Here is a 16,590-nt window from a genome sequence, read left to right on the forward strand (position 1 = left end):
CAATTTCTTGCTTTCTTCTCTATCAGTGTGCTGTTGCACAAAACAACTTTACATTTACAAGGATGCAGTGAATAAGGACTAATATGTGTTTGACAATACTATTCATGTTTGGTGGAGAAAGGAGACGAGAAGGGAAATTTCTTACAAACTTTAAAATGAAGGGGGGTAAACATATTTTATTGAAGACATTTTTAAAAATGTGTCCTTCATATACTAGTGAGCTTTTGTCATAGATTGTAAAACTGCTGAAACTTGGATTCTACCAGTTTTAAGGCTTTCTCTGCAAATTTATTAATCCTTTAACACTGTGCTCTCTAACCACCAGGCTGTGGCCCAGTACCGGGCCATAGAGGCCTCGGTATCGGACCGTGGCGGGGGGGGGGGAGGAAGGTGCAGGAACCAGCACATGAGCAGGTACGCCTCCCTACTCTCCCTGCAGCACACACACACTGTGATGGGAGCGATCGGTTGCCTCCCGATGTGGTGAGCGCCGCGCTGCGGGGAGGCACGGATGCCGGTGGGCCGGCGAGGATTTGCGGGCGCTGGCACAAACCTGCCATGCCTGCACGTTTGCGGGCGCTGGCGTGCCAATGCCCATGCTTCCCCCCCCCTCCGCAGCTCACTCCCGGCACAACAAGGGCCACGCAGTGGGAAGGAGGGAGGAGCGCCAGCTGGGAGGCTTTCTTTTGAGGGGGGAAAGCTTTCCCATACTGCCAAACAGTTGGTTGACAGGAAGGCCACAGAAAAACTGCTTCGCACTTAACACAGTGCTCTGGCCGGCCTCGCTGCTGGTGGGAAAAAACAGCTAAGCCATATGTATTTCTTCTTTGAGGAATAAAAAAGAGTCATTTAGGAAATGGAAGGAAGGCCTTATTACCAAGGATGAGTATAAACAAACAACCAATAATTGTAGGGGGAGTGTTAGAAAAGCTAAAGCTCAATATGAGCTTAGGCTAGCAAGAAATGCTAAACATAACAATAAAGGCTTTAGTTATATTTCAAGCAAGAAAAAGAATAGGGACACCATAGGACCACTGCGAGGACAAGAAAGTGAAATTATAACAGATGATGAAGAGAGGGCTGAACTGCTTAACTCCTATTTCTCCTTGGTCTTCTCTTGTGAGGGAAATAGCGATCTATGTGGCAAAAATTTAACATAACACGGGACGGGAATAGTGGCCTAGGATCACTGTTGGAGCAGTCCACAAACACCTAGTTTCTTTAAATGAAACAAAATCTTCTGGGCCAGATGAACTGCATCCAGATGAACTGCATCTAAAAAAACTTGCAGATGTAATCTCTGAGCCTCTGTCCATTTTTGACACTTCTTGGAGAACAGGTGAGGTGCCAGACGATTAGAGGTGGGCAAAAGTTGTCCCCATCTTCAAGAAACGGGAAAAGGAGGATCCAGGTAATTATCGACCCATCAGCTTGACATCTGTAGCTGGCAAAATTTTGGAACAAATAATCAAACACTCGGTCCTTGAGCAGCTGGAGAGCTGTGATTTCTAAGACTCAGCATGGGTTTTCACAAGAACAAATCATGTCAGACCAGCCTTATCTCTTTTTTTGAGAAAGTGACTACCTTGCTGGATCACGGGAATGCCGTGGACATAGTTTATCTGGATTTCAATAAAGCTTTTGATAAGGTCCACATGATATTCTTGTTCACAAGTTGGTAAAATGCGGTATGGATCCTAATTCTGTCAGGTGGATCAATAACTGGTTGACAAATCGTACTCAGAGGGTACTTGTTAATGGTTCAGCATCTTCTTGGGAAAGAGTGACAAGTGGAGTACCCCAAGGATCTGTCCTGGGGCCTATGTTGTTCAACATATTTATAAATGATTTGGATGAGGGATTACAGGGGATACTTATTAAATTTGCAGATGATACTAAACTGAGAGGGGTAGCAAACACAACTGAAGACAGCAAAAGAATACATTATGATCTCGATAAGCTCGAGAAGTGGACTGAACTGAATAAAATGAAATTCAATAGGGACAAATGTAAAGTTCTGCATTTAGGTAAGAAAAACCAAATACACCAATATAAGATGGGGAAGACTTGTCTTGGCAGTACATGTGCAAAAAGGATCTAGGAGTCTTAGTAGACCATACATTGAACATGAGTCAGCAGTGTGATTCAGTGGCTAAAAAGGCAAATGGGATGTGGGGCTGTATCAAATGGAATATTGTGTCCAGATCACGGGAAGTGATGGTACCGCTTTATTCTGCTCTGGTTTGGCCTCATTTGGAGTACTGTGTTCAGTTTTAGTCACCTCAATTGAAGAGGGATGTTGACAAGCTGAAACATGTCCAGAGGAGGGCAACAAAGATGGTGAAGGGTTGGGAGACCAAGAAGTATGAAGAAACATTGGGGGAGCTTGGTCTGTTTAGCCTAGAGAGGAGACAACTGAGAGGGGATCTGATAACCATCTTCAAGTATTTAAAAGATGCCATGTAGAGGATGGAATAGAATTGTTCTCTCTTGCCCCAGAGGGACAGACCAGAACAAATGGGATGAAATCAATTCAAAAGAAATTCCATCTAAACATCCAGAAGAAGTTCCTGACAGAGCGGTTTCTCAGTGGAACAGGCTTCCTCGGGAGGTGGTTTCCATCTTTGGAAATTTTTAAACAGAGGCTGGATAGCCATCTGACGGAGAGGCTGATTCTCTGGAGGCAAAGGGGTGGCAGGTCACAGTAGATGAGCGATTGAGATGTGAGTGTCCTGCATAGTGCAGGGGGTTGGACTAGATGACCCATGAGACCCCTTCCAACTCTATGATTCAATGACTCTCTGCACATTTGAGGCCTACTGCACAGGATTATTGTGCAGACGAAACTAGATGCTGTTGCGGAGCTTCTTTTGTCTCCTGTTTCATCTGCACAACAACCCTGTGCAGTAGGCCTCAAGTATTCAATTCAAAAACAAACTGTGCGGGAAGCCTTATGTGTTTCTTCTCCACAACAACTCTGTCCAAACTCCAAAGCAGCTCTTTCTTCCTGGGGAGCTGCAGATGAGCTGTAATTCCAGGAGCTCTCCAGGTCCTACCTGAAGGCTGGCTACTCTTGGGTTGGAAATATTCCTGGATGTTTGGAGGTGGGACTTCAAAATTGTACAATGCCTCAGAGTCTGGCCTTCACAGTAGCCATTGTTACCTGTAGAGCTGATCATTATAATCTAGAGATGAGCAGGGATCTAGAGACGATGGTAGTGGCTTGCCGGCAGCTGTTGGGGGGGGGGGTAGTGCGGTGTTTCCCTCCTGGGCTTTGGCCAGTCCTTACCAGCAACTGTTTGTATTTTGGGGCACAGAAAGAAAGACAGACCAGCATTGGTCCCGTGAGTCTGGAAAATGCAGGAGGATCTGAATGAAGAATATTTATACCGTGAAACTATAAATAGTGAACAAATAAATGGCTGGAAAGACATGGGAACTGTACTGATTTTTTTCAAGCTTGGACTGGTTAATAATAATAATAATAATAATAATAATAATAATAATAATAATAATAATAATAATAATAATAATAATAATAAACAGAATTTGCCAGGAACAGAATTTGTCATATGAATTCAAAGGCATAAGTGGCCCAGAATTTCAGGTGGAGTTAGCTTTACAGGAAAGTAGACAGTGAGACTTTGGGGGGAACTCGGTGATCCACTTTTCTTAAGCAATGTCTTGGCCTTGCAAACAACATCAGGGACTGCGTTGCCAACAGTAGGCCTCAGGCTTTAGAAAGGCAGAAAACAGATTTGTTAGGAAGGTCCTATGAACTCAAAGGCATAAGTGGCCCAGAATTTCAAGTGGAGTTACCTTTACAGGAAAGTACACAGTGAAACTTTGGAGGAAACTAGCTGAACCACTTTTATTAGGAAACGACTTGGCCTTACAGACAACAACAGGAACTGCAGTTGCCAGCAGTAGGCCCCACGCTTCAGAAGGGCAGACATCAATAGCCAAGCAACCAAGGGAAGTCTAGGATCACATGCACTCCTTTTGAAAGGATGCATGTGAGGGGAAATAGTTTCCCTTCAGCCTAAGTTCCTGGAGATGAGCTGAACTTCCATGGGATTCTCAGACCCCCACCTGGAGGTTAGCATCCCTGAACCTCAGTGGGATACAATGCTACACATTCACCCCTCCAGAGCAGCCATTTTTGCCTGGGGAGTTGATCTTTATAGTCTGGAGAGGAACAGCAATTCCAGGAGATCTCCAGGCCTCACCTGAAGGCTGACTGTTCTTGGTCTGAACATATTCCTTGAAGTTTGGAAGTGGGCCCTCAAATGTGTGCAATGCCTCAACAGCCAACAAGCACCCACTGACCTATTTCAGGTCAAGAAAACATTGCAGAAAGGAGGTAAGGTTGCCAGATTGGTGTAGATTCATATTCTGGAATTCCACATTACCTAGGTGTGCATAAACCCGACTAAAGTCAAGACTGCTGTGCAGAGAGACCTCCTCTTAGGGTTGCCAGTGAGGCTCTCCACCCCACCTCCTTCATGAGGAGTCTGCTGTTGGAAGAGGAAGGGAAGGTGATTGTAAAGTACTTTGAGATACCTGAGGCCCGCTGGGTGACTGCGGACCATTTCTAGTTCTCTCAGATGTCTCACAGCCCCACATTCCTCACAGGTTGTTTATTGTGGGGAGACGAAAGGAAAATGTGTTTTTAAACCGCTTTGAGACTTCTTTGGGTAGTAAAAAGCAGGGTAAAAAAATCCAACTTTTCTTCTTCTAAGGACCAACCGTGAAAGAAGCATGTGGGCACATAACATTTTATCAACAGTAAAAAAATGTAGTAAAAGTGCTACACTCAATATGCCCGCAAATTTGGAAAACTCAACAATGGCCCCAGGATTGGAAAAGGTCAGTTTACATTCCAATCCCAAAGAAGGGCAATGCCAAAGAATGTTCAAACTACCGCACCATTGTACTCATTTCACATGCTAGCAAAGTTATGCTCAAAATCCTAAAAGCTAGGCTCCAGCAATATGGACCGAGAACTTCCAGAAGTACAGGCAGGATTTCGAAGAGGCAGAGGAACTAGAGATCAAATTGCCAACATACGCTGGATCATGGAGAAAGCTAGGGAGTTCCAGAAGAACATCTACTTCTGCTTCATTGACTATGCCTTTGATTGTGTGGAGCACAACAAATTGTGGCAAGTTCTTAAAGAGATGGGAATACCAGAGTATCTTATTTGTCTCTTGAGAAACCAATATGCAGGTAAAGAAGCAACAGTGAGAACCGAGCATGGAATCACTGATAGTTTCAAAATTGAGAAAGGAGTTCGGCAAGGCTGTATACTGTCACCTTGCATATTTAACTTGTATGCGGAGCACATAATGAGAAAGGCAGGGTTAGAGGAGTCACAAATTGGGGTTAAGATTGCAGGGAGAAATATCAACAACCTCAGATATGCAGATGATACCACTCTAATGGCAGAAAGTGAAGAGGAACTAAAGAGCCTGTTGATGCGGGTGAAGGAGGAGAGTGCAAAAGTTGGCCTGAAACTCAACATCAAGAAAACAAAGTTCATGGCATTCGGCCCTCTCAATTTCTGGCAAATAGATGGGGAAGAAATGGAGATTGTTGTTGTTGTTGTTGTTGTTGTTAGGTGCGAAGTTGTGTCCGACCCATTGCGACCCCATGGACAATGATCCTCCAGGCCTTCCTGTCCTCTACCATTCCCCGGAGTCCATTTAAGTTTGCACCTACTGCTTCAGTGACTCCATCCAGCCACCTCATTCTCTGTCGTCCTCTTCTTCTTTTGCCCTCAATCGCTCCCAGCATTAGGCTCTTCTCCAGGGTGTCCTTTCTTCTCATGAGGTGGCCAAAGTATTTCAGTTTCATCTTCAGGATCTGGCTTTCTAAGGAGCAGTCAGGGCTGATCTCCTCTAGGACTGACCAGTTTGTTCGCCTTGCAGTCCAAGGGACTCGCAAGAGTCTTCTCCAGCACCAGAGTTCAAAAGCCTCAATTCTTTGACGCTCGGCCTTCCTTATGGTCCAACGTTCACAGCCATACATTGCAACTGGGAATACCATAGCCTTGACTAAATGCACTTTTGTTGGCAGGGTGATGTCTCTGCTTTTTAGGATGCTGTCTAAATTTGCCATAGCTTTCCTCCCCAGGAGCAAGCGTCTTTTAATTTCTTTGCTGCAGTCCCCATCTGCAGTGATCTTGGAGCCCAGGAAAATAAAATCTGTCACTACCTCCATTTCTTCCCCATCTATTTGCCAGGAATTGAGAGGGCCGGATGCCATGATCTTCGTTTTCTTGATGTTGAGTTTCAAGCCAACTTTTGCACTCTCCTCCTTCACCCGCATTAACAGGCTCTTCACCTGCATCAACAGGCTCTTCCCTTCAGCAAGACTACTCAAAATGCTGAGTATTTTGAATTGCAAACAATGTTGCAAGATTATCATAATTTCTGACAAAGCCATTTTTGTAAACAAGTTAAAGCAAATACTTGACCACATTTTTTGCAAGAGGAAACACCACTAGTTCATTATTTTAGAATGGAACAAAACATTCATTACTGCTTTCAGAATTAGCAGCTATTTTCCTTCTCCATTCCTTTGCTTTCAGTCCAACTTTTTAATGCAGTTTTTACAGAACAATATTTATTTACACATCGTTGTCCAAATCCCTATATACTCATGTATAAGCCTAGTTTTTCAGTACCTTTTTTCACACTGAAAAAGCCCTCCTCGACTTATATGCAGGTATATACGATAATTGAAATAAAAGCCTACTTCAGCCAGCCAATCGTTGCATTGCCTTTTGCAAATGTGTACTGCAAGCAAATCTTGCTCTGGCAGCTTGTAAGACATCAACTGAGGGACTCTGATGTTTTTTTTTTTTTTTTTTACTGAGGGACTCTGATGTTTTTTTTTTCCTTTTGCCTTCACTTCTTCCTCTTCTTAATCACTTCTTCCAAATATTCTTTTGGTTTCTGTAGGTGGGGTGGCATTTGGGATACTTGGGGATTTACTGTTTCTTTCTCCTAGTATTTGTTTCTTCTTTTTTCTGAGGGGCAGCATTGTTTGCCTTTTCTTCTTGGGGTTGTATTTCTTTTAAAAGTTGATGTTTACATTTCTTTCTTTCAGAGTTCAGTTTTACAGTTCTTTCTTTCAGTGTTTTGTTCTGGGGGGGCACTTTAGTTGTAGTTAGAGTCGTCCATTCTCCCAGTTGGTAGCTGTTGTACTTGTTGTAGTAGGTTGCCAACTTTGGGTACTGTTGTTCTGCTATGGTTTGCTGGCCTAGGGGGCACTGTTTGGTTATCCTGCCAGAGCTGTTCTCACAGAGCAGTTCTCTCAGAGCTCTCTCAGGGTGTCTGGTATCAAGAGAGAAAAGGAAGGCAACTGTAAGCTGATTTGAGACTCTTTTGGTTAGTGAAAAGTGGGGTACAAAACCCAACAGCTCTTCATCCTCTTTCCTTTTCTGTATTTGTTGGGGGGCGGGGGCTGGATGGGAGAGCCTGTGATGATGGAGCATTTCCCACCCTTGGCTTATATGAGAATTAATAAGTTTGCCCAGATGTTGTGGTAAAATTAGGTGTGTCGGCTTATATGAGAGTATATACGGTACTTTGTATCTCAACATAGGGAAGGTCCTGGTCTGTGTAACCATCATACCAGGGGAGAACACTGAGACGGGACTCAGCATTTATTTAAATATTTGTTTTACACACACACACTCACAAAACCTGGGGAGGCCCTGTTCAATGTTTCCAATGATCTCAATGGTCAGGTAATTTTGGGATAGATAAGAACTGCACTCTTCCTGACAGCTCAGTCCATACTCCAATGCAGCGGTTTCCACACTGAGATGTGTTTCACCATTGCTGCAGTGGCAACAGTCTTCGACATTTCCATACAGTTTTGCTACTCCTATTCCCCAATTGTGCTATCCTCCCTTTAGTCTAAGCATCTGGGTATTTTTCAGTTTTAAATTGAATTTTGCTATAGCAATACAAAGTTATAACAATGTGTTTATCAGGTTCTGTGAATTCCCAGCTTTCATTTGTTTCAAAAGAAAAGATTTCTGTGATAAACCTTCTCCTTTGTATCTCTCCAACAAAAGGGCTAAGACATACTTTTTGTTTTAAATGAAAGCTGGGAATGCTTAGAATCCCTAGAACCTATTGCACACAGTGTTATAAGGCTGCTAAGGGACCCTGTTCAGATTGAAAAGGATCAAGCTGTGGGAGACAGAAAGGCATGAGGAGGGGAGGGGAGATAAGGACATGGGTGAGGGACTCCTTGTCATTCTTCTGCTGCGCTAATAAGAGACGAATGCCACTTTCATACACACTGAATAATGCACTTTCAATCCACATTCACAAAGAAAAAGCCAGTTGCAAAGTGGACTGAAAGTGGATTGAAAGTTCTTTATTCAGCACATGTTAAAGCTCCCTAATCTGATCTAGAATGTTTCACGTAAATATCACCTGACCTGCTATGGTCTAATAATAAGACAAAGTCTAGCTCAGAGTTCCTGTATTTCCCTCCTTTTACTGGTGATGTCAGAATTGTCACTAAAAAGCTCTGGACCATGTTTAGGAGCTGCTGCAGCCTGGGTTCCTGATACAATAGCCACAGTATCTACTTGTATTCAAGGTTAATGGCTTCAAGGCCATTATAAGGAGAAGGAAGCTAGATAGATAACAACAGTAAAAAGTCATACAGCTTTCACACAACCTCTGTACCTATTTTATATGTTGCAAATTCAGAACTGTCACAATTTTTACATCAGGGACACAAAGAGGCTTGTCTTGAGTAAATTTCACTGCAGCTTTCTCTGTCTTTGCCAAATAGAGAGAAAATATGGACTGGATCCTTCTGAAAAATAGTCATAGGTATAGTGTTGGGGCCAACAAAACGTGGAAAACCAATTGAATGTAAATATTCAGTGGACTATTGGAATATCTGTCCCTCTTAATAAAACAGTAAGGATGGTTGGGGTGGACCGAATCCGGGATCAAAACTCCCGGATTGGGCCCTTGCCCCCGGACTGACAAGCGCACCCCAACGTCCCAATCGGGCGGTGTGCAAATCACGCCTTCTGATTCCCACTCAGCCCCGCCCTCGTCACAGAGCCACCCACATCGAGCAGCGTGCCCTACATGGCACCACTCGCTGCCTCCGCATCCCTGCAGCAGTGGCTGCTGAAAACTGGCTTGCCGCCCGGAGGTGTTGTCAGGTAGGCGGGGGATGTACCCCTGGGTCCTTGCCTTGCCCTGTCGCCTCCACTCTCCACTCCACCCGAAGGCCGCGTCCGACACCCGCGCCAATGCGCGGCGCTTGCCAGGGGCCAGGGGACCACCGCTTCCCCCCGCCTTCAATGCCGGTCCTAGTGCCCACTGCATTCCCGGGTGCAATGGGCTTTCTTTCTAGTATAATATGATATCCAAAGTTTTGTATCTACTTGATAGTGTTCACACTTCTTTTGAAATGGAATGGGTAGGGAGATTAATAGTCTTCAGCTCCTCTGAGGTCATTTTCACATTTGAAAATTACAAAGCTATAATACACATGCCTAGCACTTCTACAAGTTTCAAACTTTCACTGCTAAATGATTAATTTAGTTCATCTGGTTCGGCAAATTATGGGGAATCTGGGATTTGAAGTCATAATAATTATGAGCAGGGATAGCAGCTGATATTGATTGTGGATGCTTCTCAAGAACAACCCTTTGCATGATTACTCCAGTAGTCACCTTTCATACAGCAAATTTCCATTCATTAATGAGCTGACTCTCAAGCATTATGGTACTCTCAAACATTGCCACTTCCCCCTCCTCCATGCCCTCTTTTTTGCCATGTAGTCTTTCTCAGAATTTGTTTGTAACCTTCCTAGTTGAGCACTAAACCGCTAAACCGCTATAGTAGCACCACTGAAATGTCTCAACTCCACTGAGTCAATAGAGTCAGGGCATCTCAATGGTACCACTGCAGCACACTAAAACATATCTATAAAAAGAACTAATACCAAAACCAGTAAAGCAAAACACATAGAAGTATATAACTGTGAAGAGGGGGAAAATGATGTTCGAATGCATGTTGTTCTACCTGCTGGCAAGAGAAACATTCCTGAAGGCTGTGTTGTACAAGTGTGCAAAACCTTGTTTTAAAATCAAGCACCACAGTACATAACCTAGCTTTGAGCTCTTTTGCTTTCTAAATACAGAGGATATATGCACACTTACATTTTCCACCAGACAATGTTTAAACCTTTGCCATTTGAAATCCCCCCAAAAATGATCTGAGCTCTGTCTGTAAGTTCTGCATATTTAAGAAAATAAGGAAGACTTTTTAAAGGTTTCACTGTATATAAATTAAGCAAGTTGATGATGATATGCAGATACAGAAATGTTGTGACAAGGTTTGGCAACAGAATAGTTGACATAGTTATTGCTATTCTTCTAAAAACATAAAAATCTGACATATGCAGATGTCTTTAATTTAAGCCACTAGGATGGCACCTGTTTACAAAGACTTTGAATAAGTTTTGCAGGTTTGCCTTAAAAAAAACTCCAACAAATTTGATGACCAATCATGGGGAAAATGGAATACAAGGGATGATATTAATATACAAGATTCATAACAGATAGTAAAAGTCAAACAAGAGTCTTTTAACTTAAAATGGCAATGTTTGTCATGCTAATAATTGCAGGTACATGTTGGTACAGCATATACAGATAATTTTTTAAGGGTACCAGATGGTGAATACAAACAACTTTTTAAAGTAATAATAAGACAAAGTCATACTCCTTTCTTCACTTTATGTCCATCTTACCATTTGGCAAATGGTAAACATCCACCTGCAGTCACCTGAGCAGATTTGGTCCTTGGTATCAGAATCATAGAACTAATAATGATGTGTGGCATCCTATGGAGATTAAAAGTTCACAAAGAAGAATCACCCAAGGCTAAGGTATCTCCTGGCATTTTTTAAATTTAAAGTATAAAATATTAGATTAGATTTATATAGGGCATTAAGTCCATCTGCCTCCAAGCAACTGACAGCATCTGACCATACACAGACACCACAAAATATCTAAAAATATTCTTTGACATAGAGATCACTTGAAAGGAAAAACAGGTGATTGGAGAACAAGAGGGGAGGAAGGAGGAATGAGTTGAGGAAACCAGGATATTTCTCACAGGTCTCCTCCTTGTGTTTTGTAATTCACATTTCATATGGGATGAAGCACCTTATATTTACATTTTTTTTAATGAGACAGAAACAATCATTCACATACAGAATTGGTATCCAAAAGACTCTCTTTGGCAATTCTTGGACAAAGGTAAAGGTAAAGGTATCCCCTGTGCAAGCACCGAGTCAGATCTGACCCTTGGGGTAATGCCCTCTAGCATTTTCATGGCAGACTCAATACGGGGTGGTTTGCCATTCCCTTCCCCAGTCATTACCGTTTACCCCCCAGCAAGCTGGGTACTCATTTTACCGACCTCGGAAGGATGGAAGGCTGAGTCAACCTTGGGCAAAGCTTTCAGACAGCTGCCTTACCACTCTGCGCCACAAGAGGCTCTTACTTGGACAAAAGTCTATGACAAATGTGTCCCTTTGCAACAAATAAATGAATAACAGTAGTTAGAAATTTTAAAAAAGTAAGGCATGATGAAACCAAAAGAACCCAAAATGTCACAAGGACTACTTCAGAAAGTATTGATGAAACAAGTTACCTGAGAATTTTTCAATTACTACATTTCTGAAAAATTGTAGTTTCACCATGTCACTGAAACCACAGTCACCAGTGAGGTTTTTAAAATCTACCCCAGATAGTTTATCACTAAAAATCCAAACCCTCATGACATCTCCTGTCAATTATGTTCCATCTTTTATCACGGTTGACTTGTAGGCTTCATGAATAGGAAAAAGCTGGTTCCTCCATCCTTTGTGCTCCCAAGAAGGTTCACCATACATGGCTTAGGGTGGGTGGGTTTGCTGTTAGTTTTAGATTTTATGATGTTTGTTTTAAGCTATTGCTGTAAACTGCCCTAAGCCCATTTGTAAAGAGGGGCAGTATATAAGCCAAATAATAAATTAGCAAATAAGTATAACATTTAAAAAAAAAATACCTTTCCCTTGTAATATGTAATTAATTCAAATGTCTGTGGATCTTGCACACGGAAAGGTTCGCCCCTGTTCTGCCTTGATCCCACGCACTAAGACATAATATTCCCTTTTCTGCATTGATGGCAAAAGATGGATAGAAAGGATTTAGAATATCATAGCCTACTGACAGAGCCGACAATTTTCATGACAATTTTCAGTAAGACCTTTAATAGCAGCTTCTTAAAATATGAAAATGAATGTAATGGGAAGTCACTGTAGCTCATGTTTCTGAAGCACTAGTAATGGCTGACTTACTTCCCTATGTGACATTCTGAATTGAAGACTTAATCCATGTGGAGCACAAGTGTACATCTAAGTTACTACAGACTCCAAGATATGCAACTGGTCCTTGGATTATACAAACAAGTATCACCATGAACAATCCAGTGTCCATGAATACCATGGTGCCTGCTGACAAGTTTTCTGACACCCGCTGTTTTTAGGAACTGAGTGTAACCAGGTAGGGCAAGTCTTCTAATTCATTACTGGAGATTTGATCAGCTATGCAGACTCTTAAAAATGTTACTTTGTCAGGAGCTGCCACCACAGTCCAAGGAACTACAATGTATAACTAAAGTTAAGCTGTGGCAACCATTTTGAGGCTGGCTCCACAGTGCTGTGTCAGAATTCCAAATGTGCCCACAGGCTCAAATGTTTGAGGACCCTGGTATAATGAGTAGTACAACTTATCTACATACAAAAACAAAGGTAGAAAAGTTGCTATGAGTTCTATTAAGGACTAAATATTATTCCCAGTCTTGGTTTGTTGAAAATTGCTAATGTTGGCTTTTGACTTAAAGAAGATATATTACAAGGATGTTTGGATTCCTTCATTACGTGATTTCCCTGTTGTTGCCAGGCTACTGATCCAACACAGTCACAATGGGGCTTCTGCATGGCAGGTTTCCTTGGTTTCCCTGCTTAAGTCCCCCTACAGTAGTGATGTTCTATGAGTTCCACTGGAGTGTCTTACAAAATATAAATAATAAGCAATTGACCTTTACTTATAATGGCATAACAATCTACCAGGTTCTCTAAATTCCCAACTTTACTTTCAACAAACGTCTCTAGTCCTATTTGTTGTGTAGAATACTACTTTCCTTGCAATTGCTCAATTCCTGATTCTCGTCCCCCCAAGCCTTGGTGGAGTATGAAGGCCCTGTGGCACAACAAATGATACCAATGTTGACAGGATTAGGAAAGTCCACTCTTTGCAATTATTATACTAGCTTGAAAGCCGGTTCAGAAGAACAGGCTTTGAAAGTGTCCTCCCCGTCACCTTCCCGGCTGCTTTCCAGGCCGGCAGGAAGTGCTGAGTATGAAGGGGTGGGGGGTGGGCAAGAGGGAGCACCTCCCGGGGGCCTGGCAAGCATACCCGGGGCCTCTGTGAGGCCCCGGGTGTGCTTGCCAGGCCTTTGGGAAGCACCTGCTCTCCCCCAGCCCCTTCATGGCCAGATGGTTTCCCGGAGGCCTGGAAAGCACAGCTGGGCCCTCTGCGAGGCCTCGGGTGTGCTTTCCAGGCCATTGGGAAACGCTCCCCCCCCGCGGCTGGATGGCTTTCCAGGCTTTGGGGAAGTGCCCCCCTCGCCCCCACGGACGGATGGCTTCACAGGGGCCTTGACAGAACATGCGGGGCCTCTGCAAAGCCCCGGGTGTGCTTTCCAGGCCTTTGGGAAGCGCTCCCTCCTCCCCATGGCCGGATGGCTTTCCAGGCCTTTGGGAAGTGTCCTGTCTCCCCCTCCCCCCTGCAACCTCTCACCTGGGGCCATGGAGGTGGAGAGGCAGAGTCACAGATGTGTCTGGCTCTAACAGCCAGGCATGTCTGTGAGGCAAGGGGTGAGGGCTTTGTGAGCGAGGGTAGGAGCTGTAGAGGCAGGGCCAATCAGGGTGCAGCTGGCTGCACTCTGATTGGCCCTGGAGAGGCTGGACCGTTCGTCCCCCAAGGCTGTTTCACAATTATTAATAGGCACCAAATGGATAAGATTTTACTTTATAGGCTGCCCCTCTCTATGAGCAGGCTAGGGGCAGCTTATAGTAAGATTTTAATATTAACATAAGTAAAGTCTATTAAATCCATTACAGTTTAGTTTATTGCTAGTCCCTTCCCATAGCTCCCCTGGCATTTTACATCAGTTTTTCAGACCTATGGTAAGAGATCTTTCTGTGCAGGGGATCATCCAGTTGAATAAGAAGAAGTCGCAGTATTATTGGTTCTTATAGGTCACTTTTCTCTACCTGAAGGAATCTCAAGATGGCTTACATTCCTTTTCTTCTCCCCACAACAGACACCCTATGAAATAGCTGAGGCTGAGAGAGCCCTGATTTTACTGCTTGGTAAGAACAGCTTTATCAGTGCTGTGGCAAGCCCAAGGTCGCCCAGTTGATTGAATGTGGGGAGCATGAAATTAAAACTGGATCGCCACATTAGAAGTCCAGACTCCTAACCACTACACCAAGCTGGCATCACTTGGAGAGCTGCAGTAGGAAAAGTAAGAGGTAGAGAGAGGCCCATAGTTATTCTCATTTTATCCTATCAACCATAAGTCTGGTGGAAAAGCACCATTTTATTGGTTCTGCAGAACTTCACCAGCTCCATCAGGGCCTAGATCTTGTAGCTCAGTCCACCAGGTCAAACCCAGTTGAATTTCTTTGGGGCTAACAATGACCAGCAAATTTGTACTTGCAGAATATAACGTTCTCCAGGGAACATACTGGAAGAGGTGATCCAGTAGGTATGCAGGGCCCAGACTGTGTAATGCCTTAAAGTTAGTACCAGCACCTTGAACTCGATTCAGAACTCCACTGGAAATCACTGCAGTAGATGGAGGGCAGGTTGAATATGACCCCTCCATGGGATCCTTTTTAAAACCTATGCAGCCATATGTTGTACCAGCTGTAATTTCCAGATCATGGTCAAGTGTAAGTTTGCTTAGGGCAAATTTCAGTGGTCCAGTCTAGAGGCACATGGATCACTGTGGCTAGGTCTTCCAGGGCCATAGGGTGCTAACAGCTTCACTTGGAATGGATGGTATAATGCCTGATGAGCTATGTTCATGATCTGAGCATCCATAGTAAGGGAGGCATCAAAGATCACCCCAGATTCCTGACAGAGAACGAAGGTGCTAGCTGAATTCTATATACGCAGGGGAGATGTGCTTCCTCCTCTGGTACTTTCGTCCCTAGCCAAAAGATCTCTGTCTTCATAGGATTGAGCCTCAGAGGCTTGCAATCTAGTCAGAGAAGCTGTGAGAGTGCCTGGCCGGCCGCTCATTGAGAGATAGAGCTGGGTGTAAACAGCATACTGGTAACAACCCAGCCCATATCCTTGGCCCAGCTGTGCAAGAGGGCACTTAAAGATGATAAATAACACCGGGGAGAGAATTATACCTATACCTATTATTATTATTATTATTATTATTATTATTATTATTATTATTATTATTATTATTATTATTATTATTATTATTATATTTATTTCCCGCCACTCCCTTGCGGCTCGTGGCGGGTCACAGCGTCCCAGAATCCCCATTAAAACCCCATTAAAACAATAATAGCATTACCAATATTACCGGCATGGCAGGGAACGGCAACTCAACTTCCCCCCCCTCCCACTACTGGCGGGTGGAGAGGAGGTCCTGATGATGTTTTACTTCGGGTCCAAATCCCAAGTCCCCGGGGGGGGGATAGATCTATATTATATTATCGGCACTACACCTTGCGGCACTACACAAGGGAATGGGTGATGGTGCAATTGCTATCTTCTGTACCTGACCCGAGGGAAAAAAGCCACTGTAAGGAAGCCCCCACCCCCCTAAATATCTTCACATCAGCAAGGTGGTAAGCTAATTGCTCATGATCTAATGTGTCAAATGTTGCCATGAGGTCCAATAACACAGTGCTGGCCTGCTTCAGTCTAGCTGCCTCCAAAGATGATCCATAAGGGTGACCCAGAGCTATTTCCACCACAGGCCTGACTGGAACCTAGACTGCAATGAGTCCAGGATTGATGCTTCCTCTAAGAATACTTACAAATGGGTTTCCTAAAACACTACTACAAAACAGGTTTTGGAAAAATCACGGGGAAGACAGGAAAAACCTGGCAGGTGTACAGACACAAAATTATTCTGTGGGGAAGCAGGGAGAAGAATCCATTTTCCTGTAACATCCAAGCCAGGGCAAACAACCAATGTAAGTGGCAGTATCTTTATTCCTCTAAATTTAGCTATGAGTAAATATTGTTAGAATGTGTCAATCCTTCCAGCTTCCTAGAATCCTGTCTTAAATGAATCAGTTGCAAAGTTGATTTAGATAAGAAAAGGAGAAGCATCAAGTCAATGGCACTAAGTTAGTGTTGTTGAAGCTGGGCATAAGTTCTACCCCCTGTTCCAGTAAATGCAAGTGAATCAATGCAGGTGAATCCAGTAAATGCAAGGCCAATCAATTGAA

The 16,590-nt window shown here is 43.5% G+C and overlaps 1 protein-coding gene across 11 annotated transcripts in view; it reads right to left on the minus strand.

The window, feature by feature from the left end:
- Positions 1–16,590, minus strand: part of FOXP2 (forkhead box P2) — a 551,538-nt gene that overhangs the window by 287,907 nt on the left and 247,041 nt on the right. Inside the window, exons 1-3 of one of the 11 annotated variants that reach the window (XM_077338468.1) lie at positions 13,904–13,951; positions 12,108–12,216; positions 10,804–10,896 (exon numbers count right to left, since the gene is read on the minus strand). The exons of 8 other annotated variants lie outside the window; for them this stretch is intronic. The gene's annotated coding sequence lies outside the window, so the exon portion shown is untranslated. Of the gene's footprint in view, positions 1–10,803; positions 10,897–12,107; positions 12,217–13,903; positions 13,952–16,590 lie in introns of those variants that run through there. 2 more of the 11 variants (XM_077338470.1, XM_077338471.1) reach the window with 2 other exon arrangements.

The sequence above is a fragment of the Paroedura picta genome, chromosome 5, assembly GCF_049243985.1.
Source record: "Paroedura picta isolate Pp20150507F chromosome 5, Ppicta_v3.0, whole genome shotgun sequence".
Lineage (NCBI taxonomy): Eukaryota > Metazoa > Chordata > Lepidosauria > Squamata > Gekkonidae > Paroedura > Paroedura picta.